This window comes from Salvelinus sp. IW2-2015, unplaced genomic scaffold, assembly GCF_002910315.2.
Source record: "Salvelinus sp. IW2-2015 unplaced genomic scaffold, ASM291031v2 Un_scaffold928, whole genome shotgun sequence".
Lineage (NCBI taxonomy): Eukaryota > Metazoa > Chordata > Actinopteri > Salmoniformes > Salmonidae > Salvelinus > Salvelinus sp. IW2-2015.
In genome coordinates, this window is record NW_019942652.1 from 296335 (window position 1) to 314916 (window position 18582).

The 18582-nt window shown below is 41.8% G+C and overlaps 1 pseudogene; it reads right to left on the reverse strand.

Annotated features, from left to right (window-relative positions):
- The window catches only part of LOC139024057 (protein sidekick-2-like), a 40378-nt pseudogene that overhangs the window by 12539 nt on the left and 9257 nt on the right, over positions 1-18582 (reverse strand).

Below are 18582 nucleotides of genomic sequence, written 5' to 3' on the forward strand. Positions count from 1 at the left end.
CTCTGTATTTCAAGAGAGCTTGGTTGAAAATCTGCCCACCGCCCAGAAAAATCATACAGAAAGTGGAATGCTCTCAGTTTTTGCCTGCCTTATGAGTTCTGTTTATACTCACAGACATAATTCAAACAATTTAGAAACTTCAGAGTGTTTCTATCCACATACTAATAATAATATGCATATGTACAACTTATGACATATGAGCAGGCGTTTACTCTGGCATCCTCTGTGCACCTTTCATCAAGCTACTAATACTGCCCCTTCACCCAAAGAAACATTCAATTTTAACATAAATTACTGTGAAGAGGCAGGAAGTTATTTGCTTGGCAATCCACCAGCTGACAAAATGTCATGACGCCACAGCCCTACTCTGTACACGTCACACACACACACACCACAACACACACACACACACACACACACACACCACACACACCACACACACACACACACACACAAACACACAGTACAGCAGGTGGTTGCAAGGCAGAAGGCTGTACAGCAGACAACAGCTCTAAGAAATGTTGGCCGCCTAGACAGCTGGTACAAGAGCCCAGCCTGGCTGTGCTGTGCTGGGGCCTGGAGCTGTCATGCAACTCCATTTGTAATTATTTCCTATCTAGGGTTAATTAATTTATTTGATGCCATGGGGGAGGAAAGTGATTGACAGCTAACGTTGATAATAATTCTGTACAGCTCCCATCAATATCGGTATGTGTGTTGGTGCGTGTGCTTTCACGCACGCGTAGTCTTGTGTGTTTGTGTGTGTACTTGAAGTGTATGAGTGTAAAACACTGTTGACATAGTGTGACAGTGTCCAAACTATTCTGAGACACAATGGAAGAGTGTAATGTCATACTGTATGTTGTGGTGGTCTCTCTCTCTCTGTCTCCACCCCCCCCCCCCTCCTTCTCTGCTCCCCCCTCACCGCGACACCCACCTCAGATTACTTCCAGACAAATAGCCATGGCCGGGGCCAGCCTCCGCCAACCTCCCCCAGTAGAGACAGAGGTCAGGGGGGATCAAGTGGCTGACAGGCCTGGGACAAATATGACTCAAACCAGAGCCGACACCCTGCCTTCCATCGCTGCACAACACATCGCTCTGATGAAAACCTACTGCTCCAAGGTAGATGGAGGGAGGGAGGGAAGGAGGGGAGACATGGAGAGAAGGGAGGCCGGTGCTCATAAAAACAGCCACTCGCTTTTCTGCCCGGGAGCTCTCATGATTTGTAGCTGGCTGCTTGACTTTCCACTCCCTACGGCTGGAGTTATTTTCAGAACTAAGCTATTGAGTATTCATGCAATTCATTTTCATCTCTCGATGTCTGAGACACAGTGCCAGATCAATCAGATCTCCTGCCATCCACGTCAGCCTCCTCACACCTACAGTACTCCACCAGGACCTATCTCTCCTTGACCACTCCTCCCTGTTCGCCAGGTCAACTAGTCAGTGTGAGGCAGATGAAGAGTTTGGTGTGTTCCGTCACACATACGCTTGAACGCACACACACACAAACATACCCCACTACAACACACAATCACACTCAAGAACTAACACGCGCAATAACATCTGCTACCACGTAACAACCAAGACTACACACACCTGCGCAAAACACACACTAACTACACGTACACAACCAGGCTACACAACTGCGCAAACACACACTACACGTAACAAAACAACCTGCACACAAGCAACCACTGCAGATCCACACACACCACACACACACACCACACACACCACACACACACACACACACACACACAACACCACACACACACAACACACCACACAACACACACACACACAACACACACACACACACACACACGACAACACAGTGAGTAACTGAGAAATCCATATTAGACTGACAAGAGGTGGATGTCTCAGGCAGACCCATTAATTGACCACTCTCTCCAAGCAGCAAATTGGTAATTGCACAGCATTGTTGTTCCTCCTCCTCCTTCGTCTTCTCCTCTCTGTGACTTCCTAGGTACGTCGCGTTAGATCGGGTTGTTGGGCCGTAGCACTCAGAGATAAATCCATGTCTTAATGTCTTGAGAAGAGACGAGAGAGACATTTCCGGATGAAAGGAGAGAATGAAAAAATTGTCTGAGGAAGAAAACGTATTCTAGGGCCCGCCTGACTCCTGTACTCCTCCCTGTGCCTGACTCCTGTACTCCTCCCTGTGCCTGACTCCTGTACTCCTCCCTGTGCCTGACTCCTGTACTCCTCCCTGTGCCTGACTCCTGTACTCCTCCCTGTGCCTGACTCCTGTACTCCTCCCTGTGCCTGACTCCTGTACTCCTCCCTGTGCCTGACTCCTGTACTCCTCCCTGTGCCTGACTCACCTCCCAACCTGGAAAACGGTGCGGTGCAATTCCAGTTAAATGGGTTTACCGAAGGAGGCTCTGATTATACAGCACATTAAGTCTCGGGAATAACATAACAAATCACAGCGGCTGAATGGAAAAGGCCCTTCAATTGCATTCCCGTTCAATAAGAGAAGAGTAATGGCTATTAGAGCTAAATAAGTGCTTTCTCTCCCCTCGGCCTCACACAGTCCTGGCACACTGTATTCCAATGAGCATGGGATCCAGTCAGTCTAAACCAATCTAGTGCAGAGCAGATCGGCTAGAATTCCAGACACCAAACCTGTCCAGGACAGTTGATTTCAATCAATTTCATAATATCGGAAAAGAGACAAAGAAAGCAGTTTGGGTTTTATTTTGTGAACAGATGACTGCTCATTTCAGTTAAGGTGAGAAAGGGACATAATATTTCTGTTGTTGCAGATCCACTATGGTTCTAAAGGATCAACATGACAAGTATAAAGAACTCAACTAATGCATAAAAGTCTTTCTCTGTGACAAGGACATTCACAGTCTGAGAGGACAGAGCAGTGGATGCCATAAAGAACAGCTGCATAGGCAGCGTGGCAGAGAGAGAGAGACAGAGAGAGAGAGAGAGAGAGAGTACTGGCAGGCCCACTATAAGACATTGCCTCTATCAAGGGGAAAATGGAGGCAGGGGAGCTGAGATGGATAATTCTCTGAGCCACCATGCAACTCCTTCGCTTTACACATCCATTGTAAGAGATACCGTATGTTAATTTCCCTGTTCGATCAAGGGAGACCAGTCCAATATGCCTTTGAATGTTGAGGAAAACGCTCCCCAAGCAGTAGGCTACACCTTCACACATAACTAAACCGGCCCAATGTCCTTGGAATCCAACCCCCCCCCCCAGGCAGGTATCGAGACCCCTACTAGGTCCAACGTGACACACACACGTGCACACACACACGCACACACACACACACACTCCAAACTCCCAGGTCCAACCCACCCTGCATTTTACAGTGTAATATAAGTATTCTCTGAACAGCATTAATGTGCCAAAGCAGATCAGGAGAAGAAATGATACCCCTAGGGTCAATTGTGTTAGATTTTATAAGATGATGGATTGTTTCCATCTGATTACTGCTGCGATTCAGGGAAGGCCCTGTTCTTTAGTGGTAGAGGAGAAAGGACAGAAAAGATAGACAGAGGTAGTGAGGAGAAACCCTGTAGAGCCTGCTGCACATTACACTAATTTCACCTCACATAGAAGTTTAGAGAGACAAATGTCTTTATTATTTTGTAACTTTTGTAATGTTTACTTTTAATTATTTTATTGTTTATTGAACTTCTGTTTATTGAACTTTTGTTTATTATCTATTTCACTTGCTTTGGCAATGTAAACATTTGTTTCCTATGCCAAAAAAGTCCCTTAACTTCTCTAGGATAGGGGGCAGCATTTTCACGTTTGGATGAAAAGCATACCCAAATTCAACTGCCAGCTACTCATCTCCAGAAGGTAAGATATGCATATTGTTAGTAGATTTGGATAGAAAACACTCTGAAGTTTCTAAAACTGTTTGAATCATGTCGGTGAGTATAACAGAACTTATTTAGCAGGTGAAACCCCGAGGACAAACCATTCAGATWAAWWWWWTTTGAGGTCACTCTCTTTCAATGGATTTTCATTGGGAAACCAYATTTCTAATTGTTCTTCTTGCAGTTCCTACCGCTTCCACTGGATGTCAACAGTCTTTAGAAATTGGTTGAGGTTTTCTCCTTTGTGTAATGAAGAAGTACGGCCATTTTGAACGAGAGTCACTTGTTGTGTACTGTTTGTTAGAGGCGCGTGACCAGAAAGCTAGCTACAGTTTGTTTTAATCCTGTATTGAACACAGATTTTCCCGTCTTCAATTTTATCTATTATTTACGTAAAAAAATACCTAAAGTTGTATTACAAAAGTAGTTTGAAATGTTTTGGCAAAGTTTACAGGTAACTTTTGAGATATTTTGTAGTCACGTTTCACAAGTTGGAACRGGTGTTTTTCTGGATCAAACGCGCCAAATAAATGGACATTTTGGATATTTATCGACGGAATTAATCGAACAAAAAGACCGTTTGTGATGTTTATGGGACATATTGGAGTGCCAACAACAGAAGCACGTCAAAGGTAAGGCKTGAATTATATTTTTATTTCTGAGTTTTGTGTCACGGCTGCAGGGTTGAAATATGCTTCTCTCTCTTTGTTTACTATGGTGCTATCCTCAGATAATAGCATTGTTTGCTTTCACCGAAAAGCCTATTTGAACTCTGACATGTTGGCTGGATTCACAACCAGTACAGCTTTCATTTGATATCTTTCATGMGTGATTTAATGAAAGTTTGATTTTTATAGTCATTTATTTGAATTTGGCGCTCTGCATTTTTACTGACTTTTGGCCAAGTGGGACAGTAGCGTCCCGCCTAAACTCAGATCTTTGGATATAAATATGAACTTTACCGAACAAAACATACATGTATTGTGTAACATGAAGTCCTATGAGTYTCATCTGATGAAGATCATCAAAGGTTAGTGATTCATTTTATCTCTATTTCTGCTTTTTGTTACTCCTCTCTTTGGCCGGAAAAATGTGTGTGTTTTTCTGTGGCTATCTACTGACCTAACATAATCGCAAGGTGTGCTTTCGCCGTAAATCCTTTTTGAAATCAGACATGTTGGCTGGATTCACAACAAGTGTAGATTTAATTTGGTGTCTTTCATGTGCGATTTTATGAAAGTTAGATTTTTATAGTAATTTATTTGAATTTGGCGCTCTCCATTTTTACTGGCTTTTGGCCAAGTACTCCCACACATCCCAGAGAAGTTAAATTGAAATTGAATTGAGAGAGACAGAGAGAGAGACAGAGAGCGACAGAGAGAGAAAGACCAAAGATAGTGATAGATTGGTGGTACTGTATATTGCCTCATTATCAATACCCTCATATTCCCCCATAGGGCCTCGCACAATTGGCCCAGCGTTGCCCGCGTTTGGTCGGGGTAGCCCGTCATTGTAGATAACAATGTGTTCTTAACTGACTTGCCTAGTTAAATAAAAGTTACATTTAAAAATATTAAAAACCTGGAGAAGAATCCCCTAAACAAGCAGGTCCTGGGGATCTGCTCACAAACAGACCCAACAGAGCCTCAGGACAGCAACACAATTAGACCCAACCAAATCATGAGAAACAAAAAGATAATTACTTGAAACATTGGAAAGAATACAAAAAAAACTGAACAAACTATAATGCTATTTGGCCTTAAACAGAGAGWAKACAGTGGCAGAATACCTGACCACTGTGACGGACCCAAAATTAAGGAAAGCTTTGACTATAAACAGACTCAGTGAGCATAGCCTTACTATTGAGAYAGGCRYCCGTAGGCAGACCTGGCTCTCAAGAGAAGACGGGCTATGTGCAAACTGCCCACAAAATGAGGTGGAAACTGAGCTGCACCTCCTAACCTCCTGCCAAATGTATGACCATAATAGAGACACATATTTCCTTAACTTCTTACACGCTAGGAGGCAGATTTTTTATGTTTGGAAAAATAACGTTCCCAATGTAAACGGCCTATTWCTCAGGCCCAGATGCTAGAATATGCATATAATTGACAGATTAGGATAGAAAACACTCTAAAGTTTCCAAAACTGTCAAAAGATTGTCTGTGAGTATAACAGAACTGATTTTACAGGCGAAAACCTGAGGAAATCCAACCCGGAAGTMGCTCTTATTTTGAAAAATCCCTGTTCCATTGCCTGCCTATCCTCCATTTAAAGGGATATCAACCAGATTCCTTTTCCAATGGCTTCCACAGGTTGTGAACAGGCTTTAGACATAGTTTCAAGCTTTTATTCTGAAAAAATAGCGAGATTTATCAAAACGCGTCAGTGGATGGCCAGGTGTCCTTTGATTAGTTCATGGGCGCGAAAGTTGTTGCTCAACATTTTCTTTCTCTCTAGTATTGATAGTTTACCYTCCGGTTGAAATATGATCGATTAGTTATGTTAAATCCAAATCGATACTTCAAGCGTAGATCCTTGAATTTGGACAAAAATACCTGAAAGGATTCCTACTTCCAAAGATTGCCAAGGACTACCCAGCAAAACAACAACCAAGATAAAAAGACTGCCAAGGACTAACCAGCAACACAACAACCAGGAGATAAAGACTGCCAAGGACAACACAACAACCAGGAGATAAAGCACAGAAGAAAACTACAAATACCAGCCAACCTAAATCTGAGTGAGAAAATGTCCAATCCGTAGTTACTTCCAAGATCCAAGAATGAAAATAACTATATTACAATAATCTCTTGATATCGTAATAAAATATATCTTACTATATGAAGACTCAAATGCTTAGTTAGTACATTGCAGACGTCCCGTCAGCAACTTCAAATTGCACTGAGGTGTGAAGTAAGAGGTGTGAATGCCCTTGAATAAAATGGCAGCAGAGCACCACAGCCTCCCCATCCCAAACGAAGAGGCCTCACACCCCTATCCAGAGGCCACACCCCTATGCAGTGGCCACACCCCTATGCAGAGGCAATCTAAGTACAGTCCCCCCCAGAGTTCTTTTTTATCCTGCATGTAAAAGAGAAGCTCCTCAAAGAAAATCCAGATACACTATTTACTGACAACAATGGGTACYTAAACAACCTCATCTTCCAGACAGGGATGCAGCATGAGCCCCATCCTCTTCAACATTTATATGAATGAATTTGTGAGGGCACACGGCCTCACCCTACTGGACGTGGAAATCAAATGTCGACTGTTTGCTGATGATCTGGTGGTTCTGTCCCCAACCAAAGAGGGCCTACAGCAGCACCTAGATCTTCTGCACAGGTTCTATCAGGCTTAGGCCCTGACAGTAAATCTCAGTATGACAAAAACAATGGTGTTCCAAAAAAGGTCCAGTTGCCAGGACTACCAATACAAATCTATCTAGACACTGTTGCCCGAGAGCACACAAAGAAGAATACATACCTCAGCCTAAACATCAACACCACAGGTAACTTACACAAGACTGTGAACGATCTACGAGACAAGGCAAGAAGAGTCTTCTATGCCATCAAGAGTAACTTAAAATCTCACTAGGGTACGTGGGACGCTGGCCCACCTGGCCAACATCCATTGAAATTGCAGAGCGCCAAATGCAAAAACAGAAATACTCATTATAAAAATTCATAAAACACACAAGTGTTACACATGGGTTTAAAGATTAACTTCTTGTTAATCCAACCACGGTGTAAGATTTCAAAAAGGCTTTACGGCGAAAGCATACCATGCTTTATTCATTATCTGAGAACAGCAKCCAGCAGAAAAATCATTACAAACAGTAACCAGCCATGAGTCAGAATTAGGAGTATACACACTAGTTATCAAAATCCAGAAAATAGCTGTTAAACACTCTACAACCACCTAAAAGGAAGTGATGCCCACACATTCCTGCACAAAGCCCTAACCTACAGTGAGATGAACCTGGAGAAGAGTCCCCTAAGCCTGTTTCTGGGGCTCTGTTCACAAACAGACCCCACAGAGCGCCAGGTCAGCAACACAATTAGGCCCAACCAAATCATGTGAAAGGAAAAAGAGAACTATTTGATACACAGGAAAGAATTAACCAAAAAATGGAATACCTGACCACTGTGACTGACCCAAAATGACAAAAATCCTTGACATTGTACAGACTCCGTGAATATAGCCTTGCTATTGAGAGAGGTCACCATAGGCAGACCTGGCTCTCAAGAGAAGATAGGAAATGTGCCACAAAATTTAATTTGAAGTAGGAAGTTTACATAAACTGAGATTAAATGTATTTGGCTAAGGTGTTTCACAATTCCTGACATTTAATCCAAGTAAAAATTCCCTGTCTTAGGTTAGTAAGGATTACCACTGTTGTTGAAGAATGTGAAATGTCAGAATAATATTAAAGATAAATATTTATTTCAGCTGTTTGCGACCAAGCTATAAGACCCATTTGCGACCAAGCTATAACTTCCTGACTGATGTCTTTAGATGTTGCTTCAATATATCAACATAATTTTCCTACCTCATGATGCCATCTATTTTGTGAAGTGCACCAGTCCCTCCTGCAGCAAAGCACCCACACAACATGATGCTGCCACTCCCGTGCTTCACAGTTGGGATGGTYTTCTTCGGCATGCAAGCCTCCCCCATTTTCCTCCAAACATAATGATGGTCATTATGGCCAAACAGTTCTATTTTTGTTTCATTAGACCAGAGGACATTTCTCTAAAAAGTACGATCTTTGTCCCCATGTGCAGCTGCAAACCGTAGTCTGGCTTATTTATGGCGGTTTTGGAGCAGTGGCTTCTTCCTTGCTGAGCGCCTTTCAGGTTATGTCGATATAGGACTCGTTTTACTGTGGATATAGATACTTTGTACTTGTTTCCTCCAGCATCTTCACAAGGTCCTTTGCTGTTGTTCTGGGATTGATTTGCGCTTTTCGCACCATAGTACCTTCATCTCTAGGAAACAGAACGCGTCTCCTTCCTGAGCGGTATGATGGCTGCGTGGTCCCATGGTGTTTATACTTGCGTACTATTGTTTGTACAGATGAACGTGGTACCTTCAGGCTTTTGGAAATTGCTCCCAAGGATGAACCAGACTTGTGGAGGTCTACATTTTTTTTCTGAGGTCTTGGCTGATTTCTTTTGATTTTCCCATGATGTCAAGCAAAGAGGCACTGAGTTTGAAGGTAGGCCATCCACAGGTACACCTCCAATTGAATCAAATTATGTCAATTAGCCTATCAGAAGCTTCTAAAGCCATGACATCAATTTCTGGAATTTTCCAAGCTGTTTAAAGGCACAGTCAACTCAGTGTATGTAAACTTCTGATCCACTGGAATTATGATACAGTGAATTATAAGTGAAATAATTGGTCTGTAAAAAAGTGTTGTAAAAATGACTTGTGTCATGCACAAAGTAGATGTCCTAACCTACTTGCCAAAACAATAGTTTGTTAAACCCAGAAATTTGTGGTTTGGTTGAAAAACGATTTTTAATGACTCCAACTTAAGTATATGTAAACTTCCGACTTCAACTGTAGGTGGAAACTGAGCTGTACTTGCTAACTCCTTTCAGTATGACCATATTAGAGACACAATACTGCTGTGTGCAATCACAGCAGTAAGATTTGTGACCTGTTGCCATGAGAAAAGGGCATTCAGTATGGCACAAACATTGTAAATACCAACAATATTTATTTATTAATTCATCTTCCCCCGCTATTCATACTCAAACTATTTGCACATTGATAACACACTGTTCATAGCTGATAATATAACAGTTGAAATGTCTTTATCTTTTGAAACCTTTTTGAGTGCAGTATTTACTACGAATTTCAAATGTTTTTTTGTTGATGTTGTTTCTTCTCACTTTTGTTTATTTTACTTGCTTTGGCAAAGTAGACATGTTCCCCACGCCAATGAAGCCCCTTGGCATTGAGAAAGAGAGCCACACATGTGGACATCATCTGTTCACCTACTCTGCGTCTCACAAAGAAACGGCGGTCGGAACCAAAAATCCAAGATTTCCACCGGTCTAATGTCCATTGCTCGTGTTTCTTGGCCCAAGCAACTCTCTTCTTATTATTGATGTCCTTTAGTAGTGGTTTCTTTGTAGCAATTTGACCATGAAGGCCTGATTCACACAGTCTCCTCTGAACAGTTGATGTGTCTGTTACTTGAACTCTGAAGAATTTATTTAGGCTGCATTCTTAGGTGCAGTTAAGTAATGAACTTATCCTCTGCAGCAGAAGTAACTCTGGGTCTTGCTTTCCTGTGTCGGTCCTCATGAGAGCCAGTTTCATCATTGTGGTTGATTGTTTTTGAGACTGCACTTGAAGACGCTTTCAAAGTTCTTAAATTCTCAGAATTGACTAACCTTKATTTCTTAAAGTATTGATGGACTGTCGTTTCTCTTTGCTTATTTGAGCTGTTCTTGCCATAATAAGGACTTGGTCTTTTACCACTGCCCCCTCTGTATACCACCCCTACCATGTCACAACACAACTGATTGGGTAAAACGCATTAATTAAGAAGGAAAGAAATTCTACAAATGTACTTTTAACAAGGCACATCTGTTAATTGAAATGCATTCAAGGTGAGTACCTCATGAAGCTGGTTGAGAGAATGCCAAGAGTCTGCAAAGCTGTTCATCAAGGAAAAGGGTGCCTACTTTGAAGAATATATAATATATTTTTTAATTTGTTTAAAACTTTTTTGGTTACTACATGTTTCTACATTTGTTAGTTGATAGTTTTGATGTCTTCACTATTGTTCTACAGTGTAGAAAATAGTACAAATAGAGAAAACACTTGAATGAGTAGGTGTGTCCAAACTTTTGACTGGTACTGTATATCTGGAGCCAATCCTTTCACTGTAAATGAGCAGTGCTCCCAGTCTCCCACTCGGGGCTGCCAAGCCAGTGAGAGAGCCAGAGAGACAGAAAGCTATTGCCTCTTTCCAAAAGCACCTCTCTATTTGTCCCCTTTTTTAGTTTAAGAGGTAGAATGCCAAGACAAGAATCCCATTTGAGGCTTTCAGTGGCTCCGCCAGGCACTCAGAGCCCCACACTCCTATCCCCACTCTCAGAGCCCCCCTATCTAGTCCCAATATAGTCTGACAGTACCAGGCCTCTCTCTAAACTGGTAAACAAGTCTCCCTCGCTGCCTCACCTCCATTAGAGGGCAGAATAAATGGAGAGTAGAGGAGAGGCCCTGGGAGTACATTTCACTGAGGCCAAGACCTCTTTCAAGTGATGGAGACATAGTTACAAACAGACAGAACATGCAATCTATCACGCTCTGTTTCTCTCTCCCCTTCTCTTCATCTCTCTGTCCTCCATGTCACTCTCAGACACATGCACTAACAACCTTACGGCACCTTAGACACATAAAACACGCAGATGGAGCCAACTGATATGAAATACAATAGAATGAACAACCCATTCACACTAACAGATAATAGACAACATAGCTATTGTTTATCAAATAGACAGCATCTTGAGGTAAGATGGGAGAGGGAAGAAGATAGAGAAGAAGAGAGAGAGTGGGAGAGAAGAAGAGAGCGAGTGGGAGAGAGAAGAAGAGAGAGAGAGAGAGGGAATAAGAGAGGGAAGAAGAGAGAGAGTGGGAGAGAAGAAGAGAGAGAGTGGGAGAGAGAAGAAGAGAGAAGAAGAGAGAGAATGTAGAGAGAGAGAGAGAGAGAGAGAGAGAGAGAGAGAGAGAAGAGAGAGAGAGAGAGATAGCTGCATAAGAGACATCATCATGCATCTTACATGCGGCTGCTGGGCGGTATCTTGCGTCCGTCTCTGAACCACGTGACCTGCGGCTGGGGAAAGCTCCTGATGCGTGGAGCGGGAACCACTGCCCCCTCCCCCTGAGAGACCGACTGGGCGCGCTCACCCTCCTCAAAACCGCCCATAACTAAATGAAGAAAGAAGAGAAAGAAAGAAAAATAAATGTTTAGTTAGTCGTTGGGAGAATATTCTCTCTCAAACTTGATCCTTTGTTTCCTTCGTTTTTTTCAACATCTGTTTTGTGGACTGAGGTGGTTTGACACAGCCTGTGATTGGTTGTCACATACTGAGGCAGTGGGACCTTAGATGTAGTGACTCACTGAGGGAACGCGGGGAGAACATGGTATAGACTCAGATCAATCTGTCACAACATCACTAACAAATGTATTTTTTAAATATATTTGTTCCTTTATTTAACTAGGCAAGTCAGTTAACCCTTGTGTTGTCTTATGGGTCAAAAATGACCCGCCACTATTTTTAACAGCAGAGAAAACCCCCTAAATGACATTTTTTCAACTTGAATTTGTATTCATTTTCCAGAAGTGACCCCAACATTAGAAAAAGTGAAACATCGTCTTTGTTCATATTTCCATGAAAGCTYTACACCACCAGGGTACAAAGATTGTCTTAGGGTCATTTTTAACGTGGCAGTTATAAAATAATTTACACACCACAAAAACCACAAAGACAAACACACACACACACAGAATGATAAATTGAGATTATGTGTGCTACTGATTGAACTCAGCCAGCAGCTCCTGAAGAGGAAGACCACCATGGTTGGCACAGTTAGAAATAACAAGCCTGATATCCCCCCTGCKCTCCTCACAACAAGGGGGAGAGAGGCCTTCTCATCAAAGTTAGCCTTCACCCCCACCACCACTCTAGTTTCTTACCTCCCGAAGAGTAACAAGAATGTGGTCCTCCTGATCACACTGCACAAAACGGCTGAGATCGGTGATGGTGAGGACAGGAAGCCAGCCATCATCCTGGACTACAACCACAACAAAGGAGGTGTGGACAACCTGGACAAGGTGATTGGAGCTTACAGCTGCAGGAGGATGGCTGCCCGCTGGCTCCTGGTCATCTTCCATAACATCATTGATGTGTCCTCATACAATGCCTTCGTGATATGGAACAATATCAACTCTACCTGCATGCCTGATAAGCGGAACAAGAGGAGGGCACCTGGAGCAGCTAAGAAAGGCACTTGTAACCCCACACATTCAAAGAAGGAAGCGTCTCCCCCGCACAGCAGCCTCTGCAGCACTTGTGAAAGCTGTTCAGGGGGCTGAATCTTGTCCTGATTCACTTGAGGATGCAGCTGGGGCAGCAAGAGGAGGAGATGCRAATTCTGCCCCCTAAAGAAGGACTGTAAAACAAATACTATGTGCTGCACATGTGAGAAATACATCTGCCAAGGCCATGCACACACACTTGCATACTGTCCTACATGTGCTAATTAAAGTTGATTGATTTATGTTCACATTTTTGTTTAGTATCTATTATCTTATTTATTGCTGTTTATACACCTTGTGGGTGGGGGCAATGGTTCAAAAAATGGTAGAAGACTTGTATTTTGTAGTTGAATTCCTCATTGTACAGTATATAAGAATMTATCACTATGTTGCTAGAGAGCCAGTATGAGGGTCCACACTCAGGGAACTAGGGCACAGAAGAAAAAAACAGTGCTGTGTTGCTGCATCATTTGAGGCAACACAAACTGAGTCCAGCAACTCCACGAGTCAAGACTACCATATATTTTAACTCAAAAAACATCACTGAATTGTTTTCATTAAAAAAAACTTGAAACAAATTAAATGGATACACTGAGTGTACAAAACATTATGAACACCTACTCTTTCCATGACATAGACTGACCAGTGTGAAGCCAGGTGAAAGCTATGGTCCCTAATTGATGTCACTTGTTAAATCCACTTCAAATCAGTATAGATGAAGGGGAGGAGACAGGTTAATTAAATAATTATTTTTAAGCGTTGAGACAATTGAGACATGGATTGTGTATGTGTGCCATTCAGAGCGTGAATGGGTAAGACAACATATTTAAGTGCCTTTGAACGGGGTATGGTAGTAGGTGTCAGGCTCACCTGACAATAAATACATGTTCTAAAGTCCTTAGGAGAAGATGCAGTAAAAACTGTACAACATCACAACGTAGCTTTGCTACCTCCAAGCTGAACACGGCAATGTCGTCAGCTAACATTAGCTGCGTTTTACACAGGCAGCACAATTATTGGCAAAAGAGCTCATCTGATTGGTCAAAAGAATAGTTAGTGAAAAAAATAATTTGGCTGCCTGTAAAAACACAGCCATTGTCACCTCAAACTAAATAAAGGATTGCTGAAGAATAGTAGATTACCTTTCTCTTTAGAATCCACAAGGTTGTTCAAATGAGACTATATTGCTTAAGCAGTGGCTGTCACTGATGCTGTAGGCCTAGATGAGCTACAAGCCATGAAAGACACGGAGCTGGGGACTCAAAAATGTACGTTTCTGTCAGTTTGCCTACCAAGTAGAGGTTAAAAACCTAAAAATAGAGCCTTTCTAACCCCATGTGAATAATACATCAAACAGTCAATTAAGTTACCACACATTTTAGAAATAATACAATCATTGATACATGCATAAGCCTTTAGACATTGAACTATAGAGATGTAACAGACCCTGAATGTAGTGGTAGATGGTGGCCAGCTCTCTAGCTTTATCTTTCAAAAAGAATTGTCGTGAAGTGACTTAACATTAGAACAATTGCGCCGGAGGAGATGGCTGCCGTTTTACGGTCTTCTAACCAATTGTGCAATTGTGTGTCTTTTTTCGAGTTATTTGTAACTTATTTTGTACAAAATGTTTCTCCCACCTTGTCTTATGACCGAAAATAGCTTCTAGATATCAGGACAGCGATTACTCACCTCGTGCTGGACAAAGATTTTTTCTATAACGAGTCGGACACAAAGGATTTACTTCAGACACCCGACAAGGCTAAAATCCCCCTGATTCGCATGAGAAAGAGACAGAGACATCAGGGATGTAGGTCGTGGTGCCTTGTAAGGATTCGAAGGCAAGTGGGAAATCTGCTTCTACCATCAGTCCTATTAGCCAACATACAATCATTGGACAACAAAATAGACTAATTACGATCACGAATATCCTGCCAACGGGACATAACATTTTTTWATATCTTACATTGCCTTGCAAAAGTATTCACCCCCCTTGGCGTTTTTCCTATTTTGATGCACTGCAACATGTCATTTAAATAGATTTTTATTTGGATTTCATGTAATGGATATGCACAAAATAATCCAAATTGGTGAAGTGAAATGAAAAAAATAACTTCTTTCAAAAAATTCAAAAATATTCAAAAACTGAGAAGTGGTGCATGCATATGTATTCACCCCCTTGGCTATGAAGCCCCTAAATAAGATCTGGTGCAACTAATTACCTTCCGAAGTCACATAATTAATTAAATTAAGTCCACCTGTGTGCAATCTAAGTGTCACATGATCTGTCACATGATCTCAGTATATATATACACCTGTTCTGAAAGGCCGCAGAGTCTGCAACACCACTAAGCAAGGGGCACCACCAAGCAAGCGGCACTATGAAGACCAAGGAGCTCTCCAAACAGGTCAGGGACAAAGTTGTGGAGAAGTACAGATCAGGGTTGGGTTATAAAAAAATACAGAAACTTTGAACATCCCACGGAGCACCATTAAATCCTTTATAAAAAAATTGAAAGAATATGGCACCATAACAAACCTGCCAAGAGAGGGCCGCCCACCAAAACTCATGGACCAGGCAAGGAGGCCATTAACCTCTTGACGCTAGGGGTCATATTTTTTTATTTTATTTATTTTAAGTAACGTTCGCAAGGTAAACAGACTATTTCTCAGGTCCAGATCGTAGATGAGTGCATATAATTTACAGATTAAGATAGAAAACACTCCAAAGTTTCCAAAGCTGTCAAAATATTGTCTGTGAGTATAACAAAACTGATTCTGCAGGCGAAAACCTGAGAAAATCTTTTTTTAWTTTTTTTATCTGTGTTTCCTGGCAAGTCTTTCTTCCATTTAAAGGGGTATCAACCAGATTCCCTTTCCAATGGCTTCCTRAGGCTGTGACCAGGCTTAGACATAGTTTCAGGCTTTTATTTTGAAAAATTTGCGAGATTTTTCAAAACTAGTCAGGTGTCCTCTGATTAGTTCATGCGCGAGAGGTAGCTCTCCATTTTCTTTTTCTCTCTTATTGAATAGGTTACGGTCCGGTTGAAATATTATCGATTATGTTTGTTAAAAACAACCCGAGGATTGATTATAAAAAACATTTGACATGTTTCTACAACCATTACAGATACTTTTTGGAATTTTCGTCAAACGGAACGAGGCTTTGGTTTTCTGAACATAACCGCAACCCAAATGGCGGTTTCTTGTTTAAAAGTAATATTTATCGAACAAAAATAACATTTGTTGTGTAACTGGGAGTCTCGTGAGTGCAAACATCKGAAGATTATCAAAGGTAAGCAATTAATTGTATTGCTTTTTTGACTTTRGTGACCAAGCTAACCAAGCTAATATAAGGCTAACTGTTCTAGCATTGATTGATACACTCACAAAAGCTTGGATTGCTTTCGCTGCAAAGCATATTTTCAAAATCTGACACGAAAGTGGTTTAACAACAAGCTAACTGTGTTTGGTATATTTCACTTGTATTCATGATTGATAAATATTTTTGTCATATTTTTGAAATCTGATACGTTTTAGGAATTTTCTTTCTCCTTTCAGGACCGGAACGAGGCCTGTAGTTGTCTGAGCATAACGCGCAACCAAATGGCGTTTTTTTGTTATAAAAGTAATATTTATCGAGCAAAAATAACATTTTATTGTGACTGGGAGTCTCGTGAGTGCAAACATCCGAAGATTATCAAGGTAACGATTAATTGTAGTTGAATTTTTGACTTGTCTGACCAAAGCTAAACCCAGTCTACTATAAAGGCTAAACTGTTCAAGCATTGCATTGATTAGCACTCACAAAAAGCTTGTGATGCTTTCCTGCAAAGACGCATATTTTCAAAATCTGACAGTTATTAAGGTGGATTAATAAACAAGCTAAGCTGTGTTTTGGTATATTTCACTTGTGATTGCATGATTATAAATATTTTTAGTAATATTTTGCACCCTGCAATTCAGCGGTTGTTTAGGAAAATGATCCCGTAAAAGGGATCCGTAGCGCAGAGAAGTTAATCAGAGAGGCAATAAAGACTAAAGATAACCCTGAAGAAGCTACAAAACTCCACAGCGGAGATGGGAGTATCTGTCCATAGGACCACTTTAAGCCGTACACTCCACAGAATGGGGCTTTACGGAAGAGTGGCCAGAAAAAAATAAGCAAACATGTTTGGTGTTCGCCAAAAGGCATGTGCGAGACTCTGCAAAAATATGTAAGGTTCTCTAGTCAGATGAAACAAAAATGTAGCTTTTTGGCCATCAAGGAAAGCGTTATGTCTGGCGCAAACCCAACACCTCCCATCACCCCGAGAACACCATCCCTACAGTGAAGCATGGTGGTGGCAGCATCATGCTGTGGGGATATTTTTCATCAGCAGGGACTGGGAAACTGGTCAGATTTGAAGAAATGATGGATGGCGCTAAATACGGGGAAATTCTTGAGGGAAACCTGTTTCAGTTTTCCAGAGATTTGGGACTGTTACGTTCCCCAGTTTCTGTGTTGTGGGTTTGTTTGTATATGTTTCAGGAAATGTCTTCCTGGATTCCCTCAAGCAGGTGATTGGTCGGCCCCATTGCTAATTGGAGCTGACCCAGCCCTCTCGTCAGAGGATACAGCTGTATCCCATTACAGACTCCTTCTCCAGCTAGTAAAGCCAGTGTTCCTTTGTTAGGGAGAGCTTATTAGTATGTCCTGTGTTGGTTGTTGCTCAAAGACAGATTTATGTTAAGTATTTTGAAGCCGCTGATCTGAGGTACAGTATGTGTATGCCAATAGGACACAGTGTTTTGATTCCTGAAATTGTTTTCTTACGTTTGTATTAATATTTTTCATTTGTTCCCAGGGGAGAAGGGGAAGGCACCTAGGGAGTGCTTAGGCAYGAGGCCTGCGGGCATACATAACCCGTAGTATTTACTGTCTATGCACACTAAGTAAGACCTGGGCAGACCACCTATTGTATTTTGGTTAGCTCACCAGGTGGTGCTAGTTAGGTAAGCAGTGGGTAGGCAGGTAAGGTAGGAGAGGGGGCTCTTTAACTTTAACTTTCTTTGCTTTGGTTTCGTCCAGCACCTTTTTCCCAAAATTACCGTGTGAAGGAATAAATTCCCTGTAAATGGTAAATTCTCTGCCTTTGTCATCCTTACCCGCACCTACAGTCCCATTCATCTTTCACTCCACGGGGAGTTGAGTTGTAGCAGGGTGTTGCGTTCCCTCTTCCTAGAGGCGTACATAACAGGGATGAGGTTCACCTTCCAGCAGGACCCTAAGCATACTGATAAAGCAACACTCAAGTGGTTTAAGGGGAAACATTTAAATGTCTTCGAATTGCCTAGTCAAAGCCCAGACCTCAATCCAATTGAGAATCTGTGGTATGACTTAAAGATTGCTGTACACCAGCGGAACCCATCCAACTTGAAGGATCTGGAGCAGTTTTGCCTTAAAGAATGGGCAAAAATCCCAGTGGCTAGATGTGCCAAGCTTATAGAGACATACCCCAAGAGACTTGCAGCTGTATTTGCTGCAAAAGGTGGCTCTACAAAATATTGACATTGGGGGGTGAATAGTTTTGCAAGCTCAAGTTCTGCTTATTATCTTATTCCTTCTTTATTTCGCAATAAAAAATATTTTGCATCTTCAA